The sequence below is a fragment of the Camelus ferus genome, chromosome 6 (assembly GCF_009834535.1).
Source record: "Camelus ferus isolate YT-003-E chromosome 6, BCGSAC_Cfer_1.0, whole genome shotgun sequence".
Lineage (NCBI taxonomy): Eukaryota > Metazoa > Chordata > Mammalia > Artiodactyla > Camelidae > Camelus > Camelus ferus.
In genome coordinates, this window is record NC_045701.1 from 82769763 (window position 1) to 82792259 (window position 22497).

The following is a 22497-nucleotide window of genomic DNA, read 5'->3' on the forward strand; positions in this document are numbered from 1 at the left end:
CTGGGACCCCTATAATGCGAATATTAGAGTGCTTCATGTTGTCCCAGAGTTCTCAAACTAGTCTCATTTCTTTTCATTCCTTTTTCTTTTTTCTGTTCTAAAGTAGTGATTTCCACTAATCTGTCTTCTAGCTCACTGATCCATTCTTCTGCCTCATTTAGTCTATTGTTGGTTCCTTCTAGTGTATTGTTCATTTCAGCGATTTTATTCTTCAACTCTGTTTGGGTATTCTTTATATTTTCCAACTCTGCTAAAAACTTCACTCTGTGCATCTATACTCCTCTTGAGTTCTCTGAACATCTTGGCCATCATTACTTTAAACTCTTTCTCAGATAAATTGCCTATCTCCTCATCACTTGTTTCTTCTTCTGGGATTTTATCTCGTGCCTTGACCTGGGACATATTCCTTTGCCCCCTCATATCATCTATCTTTCTATATGTTTGTGGATTCCTTCCACAGGCTTTGGGACTGTTGTTTTCTTTGGGACTACTGTTATCTGCCCTGGTGGATGAGGCTGGACTAGAGGCTTATGCAGGTTTCCTGGCAAGAGGATCCAGTGCTTGCCCACTGCTGGGTGAAGCTTGGTCCTGGACCTCTGGTGGGTAGGGCTGTGTCTAGAGGCCTCTGTGGCTTAGGAAGTCTGCTGATGGGTGGGGCTGTGGTCTCATCCTGTATATTGTTTGGCCTGAGGCTTCTCTACAGGATGTTGGGTAGGGCTATGTCTTGGTGCTAATGATCCAATCAAGATGTCAGCCTCCAGGAAAGTTCATGTAGATTAACACTCCTGGAATGTTCACTACCAGCTTTTATGTCCCCTGAGTGAGCTGCAGCCGTCCCCCATGTCCCCAGGAGATCCTCCAAATCCAGCAGGCAGGTTTGGCCCAGGTTCCTATGAAATCACTGCCTCTGCCCTTGGACCTGGTGCACGTGAGTTTCCGTGTACGCTTCCCAAGTGAATGGAGTCTCCGTTTCCCCCAGTCCCATGGGGTTCCTGGCACCAAGTCCCCCTGGCCTTCAAAACCAGATGTCCTAGGGTCTCTTTCTCTTCCAAATGCCAGGACCCAAGCTGGGGAGCCTGACATGGGGCTTAGAATTGTCACTCCTGTGGGAGGGCCTCTGCGACTTAACAGATCTTCAGCTTGTGGGTCGCCCACTCCGGGGAAATGGGGCCCAATTATATCGTAAGCACGCCCCTCCTACCATCCTGCTGTGGTTCCCTCTTTATGTTTCCAGTTGCAGAAGATCTTTTTTGCTAGGTTCCAGTCTTTTGTTCATTTCATTCCAGTCTTTAGCATTCAGTTGTGGTTTCATCGTAGTCACGAGAAGAGGCGAGCTCGTGCGAGGAGAGGCGAGCTTGTGGTCTTATCACTCCACCATCTTGACCAGAAAATCCATCATCTCAATAATTTTTTATTTTCACTTCAAGCACATTCGGATTTCCAACTAACACTAGGATAAATGGTACATGTACCACATCAGCAGTTGCTGTGGAAACAAGAACAACTATTAACATTCACCTGGTAAGATAATGAAAAAATAGCTATGTTTTTAAAAAGTTAACATTATACTCAGTGGCAAAACTCTAGAACAGAGGCCATGAACTGGTAGGCCCACACACCGTCCCACACACCATCCCACACACTGTATTAAATTTTTTTTGAGTTACCATAGTTGCAGACACTGGAAATTGCAACGCTTCAGTGCAGCCTCCACCAGGGGGTGCTTGCAGAACACGTGACTGGGTTAAATGACATGCCTGGCCCTGTAGGTATTAGTTTCTGACCTGTGCTCCAGTTACTATTTTTCAATTCAGAAATATTACAAACAGCCTCATTTTCGCCATATTTTTCTAGTTTTAAAATGTATTGATAATATATTAAGACATGAAAAAAAAACCCCAAGAAGTAGCTGTTGGAAATGATGAGGCTAAAATATGACATCATTGTATAAGTATAAAATCCAAATAAATTAGCACATGATCAGAACTAATCAGAAGATTTAATAAAATGATTGTGAATAGATAAATGTAGCTGTTAATAATGCTCTAGTATTTCAGCATGGAAAACAGGATAATTTATCCCTCATCTCATCTTTTAAAAAATATGTACTAAATATCAGTTAGTTCTTGCCACGTATGGTAGTTAAGTTCTATAAAGTCTCCACAAACTCCAAGTTCATGAATATTGAACCATTGCTTCTAGGGGAAACACAGGGATGGGTTCCTGGAGCCTTTGGTCACAACATTTTCATCAGCTAATCATTATATAACTTTTTTGTATATTTCTGATTCAAGACATCTTACTTAATACATATTGTTGCCTCAGTAACATTGAACTCATAGTCAATGGCACTGTAACTCATGCCGGTAAGAAGCTTACCTGACACATATCTTCTCTGAAAGGTAATCACAGCCTTGCGCTTAGGAAACCCAGAGAGCACTTCAGCACTCTGCTTGGGGCCATTTTATTTACTTTTGTGGTGGGGGGGGAGGTAATTAGGATTTATTTATTTATTTATTTATTTTTAATGGTGATACTGGGGATTGAACCCAGGAACTTGTGCATGCTGGGCATGCACTTTACCACTGAGCTGTACCCTCCCCTACTTGGGGCTATTTCAAACAGCAAAATCACCAACAAAAAGCATAAAAATGTGAAAACCATGGCCCTAAATAGATGGCAGAAAGGATACTTGTTGACAGTTGAGAGCTGCCGCCAGAAGACAGGGCATCTTCTTGTTCTGCCTTAGCTGGGAAGGGGCATATCCAACGACTCGAACATTTTCCCCAGTCTGAGTGTTTGCGTGTCTGTGAATGACCTTGAAGGCATTCAAAGTATTGATTAGGGGGTACAAATAAATTTTAGTAAATAGACTAATTAAAACATAGAGAATCTGCGAATAAGGATGATTGGCTGTATGTAAAATTACAAACTCAAATACATAATTTTATAAAGATACATATATACTTTCTTTAAATAAAGTTTTTTTTTCTTTAGCTTTCTGGTTGCTTCCTCTGCTCATTGTCCTTTCTCTCCTCTACAACGTCCTCCTTGACGTTCACCACCTCTCCCAGAGTAATTTATGTGGATAATTTGATTGGCATCATTCCATCTTTTCCTCACTTATTTAATCATGTAAAAAAATCCCACATGCATATACACATATTGTTTTACAAAACTAGAATCATATTAAACACTCATCTCCATCTTGTGCTTTTCTGACTCAACAATATCTCATGAAAATTCATCCAAGTCAACCAATATATCTTAACTCAGTCTTTATAACAGCTGTGTAATAGTCCATAGTTGGGGGGTGTATCTGTTTTCTGACTGATCAACATTCACTTTGTATTTTATTTTCGCTAGGACAAACTATGCTGCAGTAAAGGTCACAGGACATACATTCTTTTATTTCTATCAGCCAGGTTATCAGAAAAGGGATTGCTGGCTACTGCCAGATTATTTTCCAGAAAGTCTCTAGCGGCTAACATTTCTACCAGCAGCACTTGAGAGCACTCTTATTACATGTCCCTATAAAGGAACAGATGTTATGTGTCTTTTTTATTTTTGCCGGGATGCTGGTAAAAGGATCATCTATCTCAGTATTATTTTAGTTCGCATTTCCTGGACTATCACGGAGTTTGAGCAGTTTTTTGTGTTTGTTTTCTTTTGGATTTGCTTATCTGAGAAAAACCTAAATTTCCATGGGACTGCCTAATCTTTTTGTTGAAATGAAAGCATTCCTTGTATATTTGAGATCTTAAATAATTTGTCCTCTGATTTAAAAATATTTTTCAAATTTGTTATTACACTTCAATTATAGTGTTTTTCCTAAGCATGGTTTTAATTTCAATATAATCAAAATGTTCACCTTTCTTTTTTAGCTTTTAGACTTCTAGTTTTGTTTATTGCCTGCCCTGCCCCTAGATTATATATGTGGTACCTTACAGTTTCTTGAAAGATATGTTTTTAATCCCTATAGAATTTATTTTTGTATGTGGTGCTAAGATGAGAATTCAATTTTATTTTCTTCCAGAGGGCTAGCCAGTTGTGTCAGCACCATTCAAAAAATAATCTACGATTTTCTACCAACTTGAAATAATACTTTTGTCACTATGAATTCAATTATATTTATATTAAGGACAAATACATCCCACTGATCTACTTGTCTCTTCTTATGCTATGTTCATTTGATCACAATGGCGTTGGAGCATGTTCTGCTATCTGGTAGGAAAGATCCCTCCTCGTTACTATTTTTTTAAACTTTTCTTGGCTATTATCAGACATTTATCCTTCAATATAAACTTAAAGATGATCTTTCCAAAGCCAAAAACAGAAACTCAAACAAATCTAAGCTCTAAACCCTTTGCAGATTTCAATTAGAATTGCATTAAAATTCTGTGTTAAAGACCTGACATTTTTATGTTACGTTTTCCCAGTCAAGAACATGATACCTGTTTCCATTTGTTCAAATCTTATTTTATGGCTCTCAAAGAGATTTTATAGTTTCCTTCATATAGATCCCAGTCTGGTTAAATTTACTTTCCAAATACTTGATAGATGTTCTTGCTATTATGAATGGAAAAATTCCCCCCTTTTTTTTCTAGGAAGTTATTGTTAAAAGAGAGAAAGGCTATTGACTTTTGTGCTTATAGGCCACCTTATGAAATTTATTAATTCTAATGCATTTTTTATTAGAATCTTTTAGACTTCTTGGGTAGAAAATGATAGCAACAGCAAATAGATGGCTTGTATCTCTGCTTTCCCAGTGTTACACCGATTACCGCATTTCTTCATCCTATTCTTCTCACTATAACTTCCAAGACAATGTTGAGTATGATAGTAAAAGCAGGTAGTCCTGCTTTGTTCCTGTTGGTTTGGAACAACCAGCCAATGTTGACTGAATGTTTTGAGAATCAGGCAGTATTCTAGGGTCTGAGAATACTCTGGGGAATAAAACAAGGTCCCCAGACACATGGTGTCCACAATCTAGAAGGGGTTCCCTGGAGGGACTTCGAGTACCTTCATTCCTACAAATGTTTGTTCGTGTTTCTGAATTTCATCAGTGTGGCTTCAGTGTTTTGCCATTTAAAGATGTCATTTGCTATTGATTTTTTCATAACTCTTCCTAATTTTTAAAAGGAAGAGTTGCCAAATTTTATCAAATACTTTTTAAGGATTAAATTATATGATTCTTTCATTTCTCTCTTGTAACTTGTTGATGCATCTGTAATGAAATGTGTTGATTAGCTTCCTAATACTGAATTATCCTTGTGTTCCTAGAAAATGTTACTTGATCATATTGTATCTTTCATTCGTTATACTGCTGGATTCTATTTACTAATATTTGATTTGAATTTTTGCATCTACTTTCAAAAGTGAATTTGCTCATTTTTATTACTAAATTTATATACGCTTTATAAAAAGACCAGGGATTTCCCACTTTATCCCTATGGTGTATAAATGTTCAAATAACATTGGAATTGTCTTATCTATTCCTTGTGTGTTAAATTAATCTCAGCTGTTGGTCCCTCCGATACTGGTCTTAGTTCAGTGGTACTTGTTTAATACTCTTTCCATTCTCTTTTATGACAACTCATTCATGCAAAGATTCTATTTCTTTCTTAATGTAGAGACCATTCTGCGTAAAGGATTTACTTTGGTAATTCAGAATTCGTTAGGAAACTATGCATTTCCTCCAGTTTTTAAAATTTGGTTTTTTCTTCATTGTATACGGAAATCTTACATTTCATTTAATCTTGCTACTGTTTGCTGTTTGCCTTATTTCACTTTTTCTTTCTTTATTTTTATTGGCTTTATTGAAGCACAACTAAAAAATAATAAAGTGCACGTATAAAAATGTATAATTTGGTAAGTTTTGACAAGTGTGTACACCAGTGAAACATCACCACGATCAAGATAATGAGGATATCCAGGAGCCTTCCGCTTAGCGTCAGCACCCGTTCGCCTGCCGGGAATGGGAATTTGTTTCCCCAAAGGCCTCACCCTCAGAGCTTCTGACTCTGTGCCCAATACCTCTGCACTTTAGCGACTGTCACTGACCATCTTACTTTTCTCGTTCATACCGAAACCCCTGGATCCCCTTAAGTACTTTGTTAGACCGAATCCCCCCAAATTCATATATGGAAAACTAACCCCCAGTGTGATGTTATTTGGTAGTGGAGCCTCTGGGAGGTGATGAGGTCATGAGGGTAGAGCCTTCATGATGAGGTTAGTGCTCTTATAAAAGAGACCCCATGGAGGTCCCTCTCCCCTTCCACCATGTGAGGGCCCACCGTGAAGATGGCTGTGTCTGAACCAGGAAGCAGGCTCTCACCAGATGCCAAGTCTGCCAGTACCTTGATCTTGGACTCTCAGCCTCCAGAACCGGGAGAAATAAACCTCTGTTATCTATAAGCCACCAGGTGTGTGGTATTCTGTTATAGCCACCTGAACAGACTAAGATAAGTACCAACTATGTCAATGAAGATTTGGACTTTAGAGTGTTTACTCCACTCACTGACCAAAACCAGGAGGCTGAATCTCTTAAAGTAGAAACAAATCCTCCCTGTCACTTCCAAGATTACCATAATATCCTCTAAAAGCCTCATATCCTCCACAGTGTTCAATCTGTAACTTCAGGACTCCCCAACAAGGGGCTCTTAGTCCCCACATCCAGCCCCAGTAATACCTCCACACTCCGAATAAAGAAACTTACTGCCGAGGACACTGGCCAGTGCAAGACTTGTGACCGAGAAAACAGAGTAGTCAAACCCCGGTTTCCTCTGGTTTCTAATCCCACACCATTCTAGCCTCTACCCCACACTCCGTTCGCTTCATGCTCGGTGAGTTGTATTCTGCTTTTATCGATACACCTCTTCACCCCAACTCGCAATCTCTTCTTGCTTTCATGAGCACAAATCAGGAATATGACTGTGATGCCTCAGGGGTTTACTGAGGCCCTGACTTACTCCTCTAGGATCCTAAGTGAAAACCCATTACCCTTTTCCCTTTGTAAATGCGAAAGGGAAGGACATCCTTAGGCACCCTCACTCAAGCACACAACAAGCCATCGGCCCTTTTGGCACTTTGACCTCCATTTAGACCCAGTGGCTCAGGCACTTTTTCCTTATTTGTGAGCAGTTGCCAAGTTGGTCTAGAGCCTCCGTCGTGGTAGAGGAAATCTTAAAGGTCTCCTCTGCAAATATTGTTGGGCTGCTTCAATTCCCATACTGAAAAGGTAAACTCAATCTGCCTCCTCTGCCAGAAACACAGTCCTGGTGAAAAGGCAGAGGTGGGGCAAGGATGACAGCCAGCTCCCTTAGGTCCCTTTCTTCATTGGCAAATGTTTAAAAAAAATTTTTTTTAAGTGACATATAGTCCATTTACAATGTTGTGTTAATTTCTGGTGTACAGCACAGTGACTCAGTTATACATGGATATCCCTTTTCATATTCTTTTCCATTGTAGGCTATTACAAGCTATTGAATGTAGTTCCCTGTGCTGTGCAGAAGGAACTTGCTGTTTATCTATTTTATGTATACTAGTTAGTGTCTCCAAATCCCAAACTCCCAATTTATCCCTCCATTCCCCCCTTAACCGTCTGGTAACCACAAGTTTGTTTTCTATGTCTGTGAGTCCCTTTCTGTTTTGTAAATAAGTTCATTTGTCTCATTTGTTTTAGATCTGACATATAAGTGATATCACATGATATTTTTCTTTCTCTTTCTGGCTTACTTTACTCAGAATGACCATCTCCAGGTCCATCCATGTTGCTGCAAATGGTGTTATTTTTTCTTTTCTGGCAAATGGATTTTATTAAACTCCCAAGGTCTCATGGGTATAAACATGTTCTAACCATAGTCTGCATTCTAAAGGGAACGGTTGGAAGCTTTCCTCTGCGAATAGGCTACTGCCACGGCTTGAGCTTTTTGCCCACTTGAGGAATCCCTCTGTTCCTCTCTGGTGATAGAGGAACTCACTTCCTTATCAAGTACTTCCACTCTCACCAAAACTGCACTGTCCTTCCCATCTTTAATCCTCAAAAAATAGGATGGGCCAATGCCACTCTGACACCCAAATTAGTCAGACTCTGAGGAAATCAACCTGACTTGGCCCAAAGTCTTGCCATTAACTCTGATGACCCTTTGATCCTCATCCTCCTTTCAACATTGATTATCCTTTTATAAAATAATTACTAGCAGGCTCATGAAGATTCCTTACTCTTGCTGGACTGCAGGAGATTCAAGTCTGATCCAATCTGACATGCTTAAATACTGATAAGCTCTTATTCAACACACTCATATTTATTACCAAGAGTTTAAGTCTACCTTTCCCCCAGATATCCCACCTCAGCCCTTCCATGATCTTCAGGTTGAAGACTTAGTCTTCTGGAAAAAAACACCACTGAAAGACCAATCTTGAACTCAGGTGGAAGGAACCTTATACTGTCTTCCTGACCTCTCATACTGCTGCAAAACTGTAAGGAATACAACCTCTCACCTTTCAATATTTAAAAAATACAAATCTTACTTTGAAGTTGGGCAAATTCTCCCCAAGAGCAGATCTTAAACTGAGGCCCTTTGAGAGCTCCCAGAAGAAGATAATAACATGAAACAAACTGCTTCCTCATGAATTTTGGAACAAGCAGATGGCATCACAATGGGGTCAGCTTCCACCCACGATGCTGGAACACAATTGCCTAGGATTCCCCTAGCCAACCCCCTCCACGTTGCTCCTTGCTAGCCTTCTCATCCTTCTTTAATTTCTCTCTTGTCCATTAGTTTCAGAACTTCCTGAGCCATGTCTTTTCTATTCCTTTCCATTTCTGTCTCTATTCATCTCTTTTATCTACAAACATGCAGGGTCCCCAACTGTCTCACGTTTGCTCCCTCAAATCTCTCTGACCTCTACATCATAAGCAAAAACATGTAAGATGTTAACCAAGAAAGTTACTGCACTGCCTCCCCAGTCCTGACCCCATCATTGAAGGATCTTGACATCAATTTCCTGGAATCCACTAGACTAGTTCCTGCTGGCCTCGATTCTTGGTTTTACTCCTTAATACAGCCTCTAATAATCAATTTTCTGCTCTCTCTTATAACTATCCTCCTAATTACCTTGAATGTCTTTTCTCCAGAACCCTTTCTCAGCTTCATCTCACCATCGGAGCCCGACAGAGGACTCAGCTAGTGTTCCAAGGAGAGTGCAAGAAACTGCTCCTTTCATGGATGATGTCACTGAACCTGGACCAAAACCCCACGGAAATTATTCTAATGCCTGAGATTGTTCTAAGACAGATGCTGTTTGTATTGAACAAGGCCAAACACAGACCTTCCCCCTTTTGCCTGAACCAGTTGACAAGGCCAGATACTGACCTTCCAACTTCCCATTCTGTGTCTCATGATTGATTTGCTAAGATTAAAATTGTTTGTCCCATGAAACTAGCTAGCCACAGAAAAAACATTTCCTGTTCACATAACTGACTGAGACTTCTGCTTGGAAAACAACTATAAATCGCCCCTTTTGCAACTTGTTTACTCCTTCCTATAAAAGTCTAAGGCAGAACCACCCCATGGAGACACTGTGATCTTTGGATCTGGGATGCCTTCCTTATTGCCTGAAAGAAACCAATCTCCTTACTTGACTGATGTTTGTCTTTAATATAAATCACACTAAAAGTGATCAGAAAATAGAATATTAGTGTAAAACAAATGGACCAAGAAACAGAAATCAGTCCATGTTATGTAGGAATTTGATATATGAGAAATAATTTACCACCGAGGAATGGCAAGAAAAGTTGCTTAATTGATGGTGCTGGGCACAGGAGCTCACTCTGTGGAGAAAAATAAAGTTGAATCCTTACCTTATGTGAACTCAAAAAGGTGGGTCTCAGACGAAGTCCTAAATTCAAAAGGTAAATTTATAAATTTAATTGAAGAAAATGTACGAGAATATCTGTGTGAAGTAGAAGTGGAGGGAAATCTCTTAATCAAGACTCAAATAATGAATAAATTTGAGTGCGCCAAAATTTAAAATTTCTGATAAACCCAGTTGGCAAGATTACCGGAGACATGACAAACTGGGAGATGTTTGCAAATCTCTAACTGACCAGGGATTATATCGAGGACAATTGATTTTAGATTATGATTTATAGACCATTATTGAGTGATATATTCAATTTAGAGAATTGCAATCAGAATTAAAAAAAATAAAGTAGACTAGAATAGAAAATATCGGATTTCTTAAGAAGTATTACGGGAATGTACTCATCAATCTTTCGTTTACATCATGTAAATAAAAATGTAAAGTTAACAATACACATATAAACACATGATGTGTATTGGTTGGGGATATATACATATACATATATAATATATTTATATATTAACAATTAAACATATATGTTTAATTGTATAGACTTAATATACATTTATCAATATATATTATTGATAAAAATCTATATACACTATAATTAATAATATATAATATATAAAATGTATACTCATATATTATATATGTATATATAAGTATATATACTTATAAGATTATAAGTATACATCTTATATATTAATGCATTAATGTATTATGTATTATATATAATGTGTATGTGTCAGTTGTGATGTAACATATACTTCTTACTGTTGATTGCCATCAGAACAGTGAATACCACTCAATATATAAGGGCCTCAAGCAAATCACTGAGGGAAAAAAAAATGATACTCAACAGAAAATTGAGCAAAGTACACCAACAGCAATAAACAGAGAGGGAAGCCTGAGAGCTAACAAGTGTATGAAGAGGATCTCAAACTTACTAGTAATCAGGGAGATACGTTTTAAAACTATAGATACCATGTTACACCCATCAGAATGGCAAAAATAAAAAAGATGTATGCTACTAAGTGTTGGAGAAGATGGGGTGTGTGGGAACTCTTGCAGTTCTGATGAAAGTACAAACTAGTAAGGACAGTCTAAAAATAAACTAGTAAGGACAGTCTAAAAATAATCATTTAGAGGCCCTTAGTAAAATTAAGAATATGAATTCTCTTTGACCCAGCAAATCCATTTCGAGGGATTTATATATATATAAAAATATAGTGGCAATTCCCACCCATACCCTTAGGATGGCACATACTGAGATGCTTGTTGTGGTGGTGTTTATGGTTGGGGAAGCTGGAGGTAGCTAAGGTTTTATTAGTAGGGAAACAGACACCTAAACTGTGGTAAATGCACATTTATAATATGAATTACCATCCACTAGTTGGGAGCAACAGACTAGATATACACAAAACAAAATGCTGAGTGACTGAGTGACAAAGGAAGAAACAGAGTAAGATTGATAGCATAATACTATTTAAGTTAAACATTATATTTATTATTTAACTTCATTGTATATATGTAATATATATGCAGATACTGCAAAGTACTGCATATTTTAAGTTAAAAGTGGTTGTCTGTAGGTAGGAGCAATGTGAACTTTTGCTCTTTTTTTCTCTTTCTCTTTCTTTTCTGTATTTTAAAAATTTCCCACATGTTTATATATATTTTTTAATAATGGAAGCATATATAGTAAATTTTACTATTAAAAAGCTACCTGTGTGATATTTCACTGTTTTGATTTTCATTTCCCTAATGATTAGTAATGTGGAAGATCTTTTCATGTTCCTATTGACCATCTGTATGTCTTCTTTGGAAAAATATCTATTCAGATCCTCTGCCCATTTTAAAATCAGGTTGTTTACTTTTTTGCTGCTGAGTTGTATGAGTTAATTATATATTTTGGATATTAACACCTTATTGGATGTATGATTTGCAATTGTCTTTTCCTATTCAGTAGGTTGTCTCTTCATTTTGATAATGGTTTCCTTTCCTTCCTTTCCTTTCCTATCCTATTGCAGAATTGACATAGTCCCATTTATTTATTTTTGCTTTTGTTTCCCTGGCCTTTGGTGTCAGGTCCACAGCAACATCAGTAAGCTGATGTCAGTGAGATTTACTACTGGTTTTTCTTCTAGGAATTTTATGGTTTTAGGTCTTACATTCAAACCTTTAATCCATTTTGAGTTAATTTTGTATATGGTGTAAGATAGTAGTCTAGCTTCATTTTTTTTTTACAGTGGCTGTCCAGTTTTCCCAACACCATTAATTGAAGAGACTGTCCTTTCTCTATTGTATGTTCTTGGCCACTTTGTCAGAAGTTAATTGTCCATATTTGTGTGGGTTTATTATTTCTGGGCTTTCAATTGTGTACAATTAATTTCTGTGTCTGTTTTTTAACTGGCATCAAAACAGTAGTACCATTTACAATAACACTAAAACCATGAAATACTTAGCTGTAAATCTTTTAAATTGTGTGAAAGACTTGTATGCTGAAAACTACAAAACACTGATGAAATTCATTAAGGAAGACCCAAAAAGATGGAGAGAGATGTAGCATGTTCATGGGTTGGAAGACTCAGTATGGTTAAGACTTCAATTGTTCCCTAATTGAGGTACTGACTCTACACAATCTCAATCAAAATCCCAGCAGATTTTTGTGTACAAAACCTGTACACAAATGTTCATAGCATATTTATTCACAGTTGCCAAAAACTAGAAGCAACCAAAATATACTTCTATTGGTAAGTGGATAAACAAACTGTGGTTCATTCATACGATAGAACGCTACTTGGCAATAAAAAGGAAAAAAATACTGATACATGCAATGACATAGATGAATCCCAAGTGCATTCTGCTAAGGGAAAGAAGCCAGATTGACAAGAATATACACGTTCATATTCCACTTCTATTACAGTCTGGCAAAGAAAAACTGCAAGGACTGAAAAAACAGATCAGTGGTTCCCAGGGGGTGAAAGTGGAAGAGGTGTTGGCCACTAAGGGTTAGAAGAAACGTTGTGGAGTGATGGAAATGCTTTACATCTTGATTGTGAGGGTGGTTACATGACTGTTTACATACATTAGACGAGACTCATAGAACTGTACAGTAAAAAGGGAGAATCTCACTTGCTTATAAATGATGCCTCTCTAAACTTTAAAAAAAAAAAAAAAGACCAGAAATCACAATAACAATACTAGACAAGTTTGAGTTCCAGGCAAAATATATTAAATGTGCCAGAGTGATGTAACCATAGTAACAAAGAGTATAATACAAAATAAAGCATCGACTATTATGAATATTTACAAACCAAGTCAAAATATATAAAGCAAAGTTGTAGGAAATATAAAGGGAAAGAAGAAGACAATATTACTCAGTGACTAACTTACCACACGAAGTAGATAGAGTAAACAAAAGTAAGAATTAGGAGGATCTAAATAATATGATTTCCTAAATAAAACATGCAAATCAAATGCTATTTTCTGGAAATGAAGACTATGTCTTTCTTTCAAATATAATTTGAAATTAATCTATTGGTCCACACAGAGATGCTGAATTAAAACCTTTTGAGAAAAACAAACAGAAATATTCATAGTATTAGGAAAGCCAGGATATGACAATTTCTTAGTAAATGTACTCTCATAAAAGTATTTGGTCTGAATTTTTTTAAAATTGCAAAGTGATTAAAATCAATCATAACCTTTTTATCAACTTCAAAGTTTGGTTCAAAATAGCTTAATTCAAAAAGAAGTCCCCATGCATGAGTTATTAACATTTAAAATATAACCTACTCGCAAGAGAAGTAATTCAAACCATTTTTACCTGTGTTGTCAGCGGTGTTTTCTCTTGGAATATCAATCAACTAAGTAACCTCAGCAGCTTTTTTTTTTTTTTTTTTTTCAACAAAGAGCACATCAAAGAGGGTTTATCATCTTAATGGCACCTGTTAATATGAAAAGTAAATAAATCAGATCTCAAGCACTACTCTTTTGTTCTATATAGAGGGGGTGGGGAAGGGACATATTTTGATAAAGAATAGTCTAGAAGGCCATGATGATGGTCAGCATTGCTATGAATGGGAGGGCTTATAAATCTGTGTCTCTTTATCTCTTGGAAAGTTAGCAATGTCCAAGCACTATTCAAAAATCTAACCATAATCTGGAAAAGATGCCACAGAGAAAAAGCAAAAACAGTGACAATAACTTACTCTTCCCCAGTGTCGACATCCTTCTTCATGTTCAAGGCCCACCTCGTGCACACACCGTTAGTTCCCTGGAAAGCATAGGCAGGGCAAGCCCTTTCCCGTACCCAAATCCTCTGCCAATTTTATTGACTTTAAATCCTCCTCTCCTTTAAATTAATTCATGTTGATAATTTCCTTCTGATGGCATCGCATCTGAATATTTTTTATTAAACTTATATGTTTTCCCCTCGCAGTAGACTCTAGGTTCAATAAGAGAAGAGAACGTGCTTCCTGCATGTTTATAGCCCCAACACCCAGCATGTGGCCTGGTACACAGAGTAGCATTTATTTAATGAATAAATAAATAAATACATACCAAACGAATGAATGGATGTGTGTGAATAAACAGATAGCAATACTCTCAAATTAGGAAAGAAAGCAAGGAGGAAATTACTTTTACAAAATTAAAACAAACTCATTAGAGTCCAAAAGTTTTGTGGCTTCGTGATGTATGTGCTATTTTTAAACTCTAAAAAGAAAATGAGCACCTTATAGCTGAAATAAATATATTACTGTATTAGGAAAAAAGAGAGGTAACTTTAGTATAGAATAAAAATAAAATTAAAGATGGAAGTGTCACAAGTAAACATATCTGTTCCAATATAAAACAGGGACTCAACCAAGGAACAAAATGTCACTACCATCAGAGGGAAAAAAGGTCTGTTGGAGGAGGGGGAAGAAGTCTATACAGATTAGTGGGGGCCCAGAACGGTGCCTGAACCTTAATAAATATTTGTCAAATAAATGAATAAGATCAAATAAAGAAACTCAGTATATGGGAATAAATGATCAAATCGACATCTCAAGAAGGAAGCAGTAAGCTGGGGATCAAGAGAAGAAATGTTCCTAGAAGCTACTGTAGTAGAAAATGGGGATTAAAAAAATAGTGCTTAGTAAAATTAAAAATAAATAAATCCAGGAGGTTGTAGAAAGTAGAAAGAAGAGTGAAGCCCAGTGAGGCCTCCCTTGGATAGTCTTATTAGTGAGGTACAACATCTTCAAGGAACAGATAATTCCCACCTTGAACCAACACTTCCATAGAAGAGGGAAAGCTGCCAAACTCATTTTACGACTGAACTATTTATAGGCTAAAACCAGATGCAGACGGTACCAGAAAAGAAAGTAGTAGGCTCATTCCACTTCCTTGGATAGCTGTGAAAATCCAGAATATATTAGCTGGCCAGACTCAACGGTGTACTAGAGATAAGTAGGGTTTACTCTAGGATTGCAAGAATGGTTCAAGTACGGTCACATTACCAGTCTAGGCAGAAAGGCTGTGGTTGTAACTTTTTCTCTGTCAGAAAAGACTTTTTCCATCAGAAAAGTGAACTTTACTTCAACATGCCCAAGAACCTATAATTGGCACAATAAACTGGGAACCTCTCCGAGGTCAGACAAGAGGCCTCCCTCGGAAGTACTGGCACCCTGAGGATCACTGGCCACTCTACTGATCTGGAGTACACTGGTGTATTCACTAGGTCCTGGACTGAAGGGGGAAAGCATTTCGTCACTCTAGAGAAGAGAGTGCTGGTGCCACAAACTGAATCAGTTTCGCCATCATCAAATTGAAGGACATTTAGACACAAATGAAATTTACACAACAAAGATAGACTCACAGACATAGAAAACAAACTTATGGTTACCAGTGGGGGTGGGGGTAGTGGGGGGGTGGAGGGATAAATTGGGTGTTTGGGATTTGCAGACCCTAACTACTATATATAAAATAGATAAACAATGAGGTCCTACTGTACAGCACAGGGAACTGTATTCAATATCTTGTAATAGACTATAATGAAAAAGAATATGAAAAGGAATAAATATATGTATAATTGAATCACTACACTGTACACCGGAAATCAACACAACATTGTAAATCGACTATACTTCAATTAAGAAAAAAACTAAGCAGTGAGCAGCACCAGACATCCGTACTTCTATATGAATAAGTTAATCATATCGAAAAAAATAAAAGGCCTTTATATCATTTACTATTACCCTAAATTCTCTCCATTATGCTAAAAATATAAATGTCTCTTAAATACTAGGTTCTTGTCTATGTTCCCTCTGGGTTTAAAGGTGCTCCAATGATGCTTGTACCTTTTACTTAGAATGATGTGTGTAACGAAAAAATTATGTGTGAGAATAGCTCTGCTTTGAATGTGGAATGAACTAAAATTCATTCATAAAACCTAACTAAGAAACTCCTCACAGGCAGTGACTGTGTCTGACTTCTACAGGTTTCCCTACAGATACTAAAACAGTGCTCATCACACAAGTGCCTCATCAGTACTTGTTAAAACTGATTTGAGTCTGAGGGCAAATTTGAATATGTTTCTTTGAGTAGGACATGAGCCACTATTAAGAGGTTTAAATGTCCTGGTCCCACTAAAAATGTTGAACACAAGGCCTTCCACCTCAAGTGAAATTTGGAAGATAGAGGGGCAATCTAACAGAGGTTGGAGTATAATTTTTTTATCCCCATGGAAAAAGTACAAGATTATTGAGAATAGAGTCTGTATTCATTTATTCTCTGGCTCCCACAATTACTCTTTCCATAGCCATTCAGCTCAGTTATACTAGGCGGGGGTCAGGGGACTACATACGAGCAAAAAATTTTAAAAAAGAATACGAAAGATCTTCACAAGTTTGTTTACATTTATGATAGGAATAGGGGGCAGCTCTCATTTCTATTTTCATTGTTAAAAAACCTTAGATCATTTGGTATCTTTTTTCAGACATGCAAACTGAAAGTAAATAATGTCTTTCTTAATTAGAAATTTTTATTGAATAATAATTAACTTACAATATTAAATTAGTTTCAGGTGTACAACGCAATGATTCTATATTTTTATACATTAGGAGATGCTCAGTGCAAGAAGGCCAGTTACCATCTGGCATACGGAGTTGTTACATTATTATTGACTAGATTTCCTGGGCTGTACATTACATCCCGGGACTTATTTATTTTACAGCTGAAAGTTTGTACCTCTTAATCCCCTTCACCTATTTCATTTACTCTCCTCCAGACCCTTCCCTCTGGCAACCACCAGTTTGTTCTCTGTATCTATGAATCTGTTTCTGTTTTGTTTGGTTTGCTTATTTGTTTTGTTATAAGATTCCACGTATACGTGAAATCATATGGTATTTGTTTTTCTTTGACTTATTTCACTTACCATAATATCCTCTAGGTCTATCCATGTTGTTGCAAATGGCAAGATTTCATCCTTTCTTTACGGTTGAATAGTATTCCCGTGTGTGTGTGTGTGTGTGTGTGTGTGTGTGTGTGTGTGTGTGTGTGTAACATCTTCTCTATCCGTTCAGCTATTGATGGTCTTGGCTATTGTAGATGATGCTGCAATGAACATAAAGGTAGCTACACCTTTTCAAAATAGTATTTTCCTTTTCTTCAGGTAAATATGCAGAGGTAGAACTGCTGGATTGTATGGTAGTTCTATTTTTAGTTTTTTGAGGAGCCTCCATACTGTTTTCCTTAGTGGCTGCACCAATTTCCACTCCTACTCACGGTGCACAAGAGTTCCTTTAACAGACTCAAATCCATACACAGCCTCACATGCTTTACACAGATCCTGCCGTGCTCTCCTGTACTACACAAGGCTACTCAATGTTCACGTCCTTGAAATTTTTTCTTCTACTCCTTTGTTACTGATGTTTCTTCTGCTTGGATTCTGCTCTCTTTTTGGCCTCTGAAAACCTTTGTCATCCTTCAAGGTCCAATTCAAACATCACTGAACTGCTTCCTCCTCTATGGCCCAGTAACACCTCCTTCTCACCTTGTTATTACTCTGAGCACAACTGTCTTATAAGCAATTACTTTTGAGTGCTTTTGTGGGCTCCTGAAGAAAAGGCATCCTGGTTTATTTCGATTTACATCCCAACCATTTCACCCAGTACCCAGCATGTATTAGGTACTCAATACATGTTTGCTAAATTGAATCACTATAGTCCTCTTTCTAAGCACTAGTTTATTCTTATAAAACTGCCCATCAAAGGTGTCCTTATCCTACATTCGAGAGAATACTTTATCATAGGCAAGGATAAATCACCAGAGCATTAGAATTTTGAAAGTAATTATCAAAGGCAAATTAAAATAGATGACACCAGAATGAATAATAGTCACAATTCCCAAACTGGGAGGAATTCTCTTGATGTAAACAGTGTTAAAATCTTCTTTGTCCTTTGAAAGTGTAACTTGCCCTAAGAAATAACAACAAATATTTTCAGGGGGCAGGAAAAGTTACATAATTAGAGAGAAGAGTATATCATATTTATCCTTAAATAAGGGAGAGATTTTAAAGCACATATAAATAAGAAACAGTTATTGCTATTAATATGTCTAATTCAAATTAACAAAATACAACCTTTACATCTACAGTTTTGGAATAAGATTTATGACACTGATAACAGTGAAAAGACATGGGCTTTTAGAACAGGTCAATCTTTTTTTTTTTTAGGAAGAATTTCTTAAAAAAATTTTTTTTAATTGAAATGTAGTTGATTTACAATGTTAGTTTCTGGTGTAAATCAAAGTGATTCAGTTATATATACGCACACACACATATATTTCCTTTTCAGATTCTTTTCCATGATATAGAACAAGGAAATCTTGTGTGAATTTTAGTTCTGCAAAATACAGGCTGAGGATCCTAGGAAAATTATCCAACTTTATTCCAGTAAAGGTTAAAGCTAACATATTTTTTTGAAAACATCTTACATGGTGTTTGCAACGTAAGTGATGTACAATAAATGTTTGTCCTCTTCATTTACATTTATATGATGTTGTGTAGTATTTAAAGCATTATCCTGTGTATTCTAATCTTTTAACCTTATCTCAACACTATGAGTACTAGTGAGTAATATTATCCCCAGGTCAGATAACTAGTAAGTAGAAGAGCTCGTTAAAGACACAGAATCTACATTTTCTACTTCTAATGTACTCATGTGTCACAATTCATTTTACCCAAGCTATAGTTTAAATCTATTAAGCCTTTAAATGTTAATTCATACAGAAAGTACAGAATTTTTAACGAGCCCAAAAGGTCTGTAACTCACCAGAGGACCAGCTCACCTTTTACCTTTCCTGTCTTCTTACTCTCCCAGACTCAAAATCTTGAAGTTACCTCTGACTTCTTTCTTCTCCCCATATCATTCTTCTCTCTTGAATTTACTCAGTTCTCCGATGCTGATGAATGTCATATTTTTGGATTTGTCCCCTCCTTATAACTCTGCTATCACCCCTGCTAGCAAGGGGTCTCACCATTTCAGCTCTGGATTGTCACAATAGCATCCTAACAACCATTTTCTGTTTTGCTCTTGTCTTTTCAAACTGTCCTATTCTCACTAGTCAGGTTGGTATTCCAAACGTGACCTTCATTATGCTTTAAGAACTTACCTACCTCCTACCAACTTCTCAGATTCATGAATCCAGGGACCTAGTTGTAGCTCCCTTACCCAGTCATTATACTCCTCCTCTCTGCATCCTCCTTCCAGGAAACACATTTAAAGTCTTATTTAACTGATACTTAAGGGACAATGGATGACAACACGACAGTCTGAGCATATTCCACGTCAAAAGGACTTGTCGGGTGTGAGGAGGTTCCCTTGATCTACAGTCTGTTTTCACTCTCTCTTTAATGGAGGGACTGGAAACAGGTGTTCTTCCAGGGAGAACCCATCAGGGATGTGTTGGGTCCTATACAAGTAACTCAGCATGAAGTCAGATCTCTGGGTGCCCAAGGGGAATTGGTGGCCATGGAGGTGTCTGCTCAGGTCTCCAGAGGACCTGCAGTGAGGCGTGGGCTTGGCCGACAGCCTCCAGCTGCCACACCCTCTGCCCTCTGCAGAGTTCACTGGAGGCAAGGCCCTCCCTGCCCGGGCAAGAGAGGACTGACGCCGAGAAGGACTTAGAACTGGCCATTTCTGTTTGACAAGAAACTCTTCTAATGGCAGCCCTTGTTCTTGGGCTCCCAACTAGCCGAGACCTCCTGAGAGATGCATGCAGCCTAAGGCTCTTCTTCCCCAACTTCCCCCATCCCTCCTTCTACAGGTGCCTTCATGGTCTGGGGGCCCTGACTGCCCTTGCTCCCTACCTCATCCCCTCTTTTCCTCCCTCGTACTTATCCAGTTCTACTTGGCTGCTGCTTCTCAGAGGACCCAAGCTACAACAGGACCCTAAAACTAGCTCTTGGATTAATAAGAAGATCTATAAAGTCCTGCAGTTCATTACTCGGGCCCTGGAACTTCAGGGTGATTTTAAAGAAGAGTACATGAGTGTAGAAGGTGTAGATTCCCTCAGTTGTAGGCTGTGTGATTCAAGACCAATCATAAGTCACCAACTTGCTAAACAGAACTTCTGTACTGACGATAATTTCTGTATTATCAACTTCTCTCCTTTTTCTGCTCTTCTTAAATCATTACCACAAAAGGTCTTACACCTTCTTACAGGGTCAATGGATCAAACATTTTTCCCTTACAGGAATTAAAAAAAATTCAATGCCTTCCATTACTTAGAGTCTTTAATTGTGCATTTTTTTTTATCTTATTGTTTAATTTTTAACACCTAATTCTGTCTTTCCCTGGTTAACTCTGCTGGAGATAAATAGATTTGAAGTAGCATCTCTTCATTCATTCATTCATTCATTCATTCATTCAACAGATACTTAGTAACTACTACATGTAGGAAACACTTTGCTGAAAGAAGAGACTGGATGGGAAGGAAATACATAAAAATTCCTGAGAAAGAAAGAACTATATTAAATGAAACAATTTGCCTTGATTATATTTAACTCCTGATTTCAAAAAAGACATTGTCAGACTTGAGACTGTGATAATTCCATCTCTATTAATGAAATTGGACATTTATAAAAATTGCTGTTAACTTGCAATTCATTTTCAATAGATCAGTTTGTTATCAGAGGGGTAATTTTTTTCTTCTAAGTCCCAAAAGAAAACTACATGCTCTTAATTATATGATTAAAGCAGAAAAAAAAACCTGACCAGAAAAATTAAGTGTGAACTTTATTGCAATTGGAATCTCTGAGATTTGTGAATGGCATAAGAGCAAATCGGAAAGTGATCCCTGACTTTATTTTATTCGATCCTAAGACATGTTCACAAGATACAACCAATTACAATCACTTATGCAGAGGCAGGATCTAGTATGATAGATGCTACTATTAACTGATCTAGACTGAGGACCAAAGGAGAGTGAAGACATAAAACACAGAGCGAGAGAGACCAACTACAGTCTGACCCAAAAACATTCTTCCAAGAGAATGCCCCAACTCTTGGTTGGACAAGTTATCTGATTTATTCTTCATAACAATTCCTATATCATTTAAAATTATTAACTGCAAAATTAACTAAAAAATTATTTATAATAGTAGGGTGATAAGTATATAGTAAAGAGGGACTTGAAACATTTGTGGTAAAATAGATGTTTGAATTAAAAAGACAAGCATCAATTTGGCCTTCTTTCCTTTTATTGTAAATTTGCAACACAGGAATAGCATATGAGTTTGGGTTATACTAATGCTTTCATAATAAAGCTTACTCATTTTTCTCTCCTCAGTCTACATTTGATCATGTACAATAATGCATTTCTTTAGCTGTGGAGGTCAGAATGGGGAACAAACCTATAAATTTTATAGGAGTTCTTAAAAAAGACATCAAAACAATACATAAAGAATATTATTCAACATCAAATGACCTTTCCTGGGTTACTGAAGGGAGCTATATGTGCACAAAGTGCTCCCTGGATTCTAGGTGACACATGCAAAAAATAATTTAAATTAAAAAGGAAAAGAAAAAAAAAATCTGTGTCTGGCAAAAACACAAGCATTATTCTCAGAGGAAACAACTGATTTCTTTACTGCTTCCTCACTTTTTATAGGACCAGTAAAATTTATTTCTCAAAATATGTCCTTAACAACACAGTTCAGGTGGACTATCTTTCTGTGTTTGATGGGCACTCCAACAACGAGCAGACAAGCACAAAAGAAAAAGTGTCACCATGCTTGTTAACAGTGCACGGACCACCAATATATAGGGCTTCTGGGCAAGGATTATTCTAGTTAAGCAAAAAAATCAACATAATGCCATTCTTGCCAATGAAAGTGTTCAATAATTTTAAGTATCTTTTAACAAAAGTTACACTGAATGAATCTAGACATGGAAGACTTTGCTTTTGTTTTTAATTAGGAAAGACCTACGTACAGTGAGGTACCAATGTCATTTGGTATTGAGCTCTTCATGTTACCTTCCATTTGGGCACCAGTTACTTTCTATGTTAGGTGTGCTTCATGTACTCATACACATGCGTGCACACGCACACCCAAAACATAAAAGATTAAGAAAACTTACT

At 37.2% G+C, this 22497-nt stretch overlaps 1 long non-coding RNA gene across 1 annotated transcript; it reads right to left on the reverse strand.

The window, feature by feature from the left end:
• Positions 1–1210: 1210 nt before the first annotated feature.
• Positions 1211–15714, reverse strand: LOC116664385. Its single transcript, XR_004320901.1, has 4 exons — positions 14082–15714; positions 13697–13817; positions 9866–9903; positions 1211–1486 (listed from the first exon to the last, which is right to left on the reverse strand). It is a non-coding gene; the product is annotated as an uncharacterized LOC116664385 (long non-coding RNA).
• Between the last annotated feature and the right edge of the window lie 6783 nt (positions 15715–22497).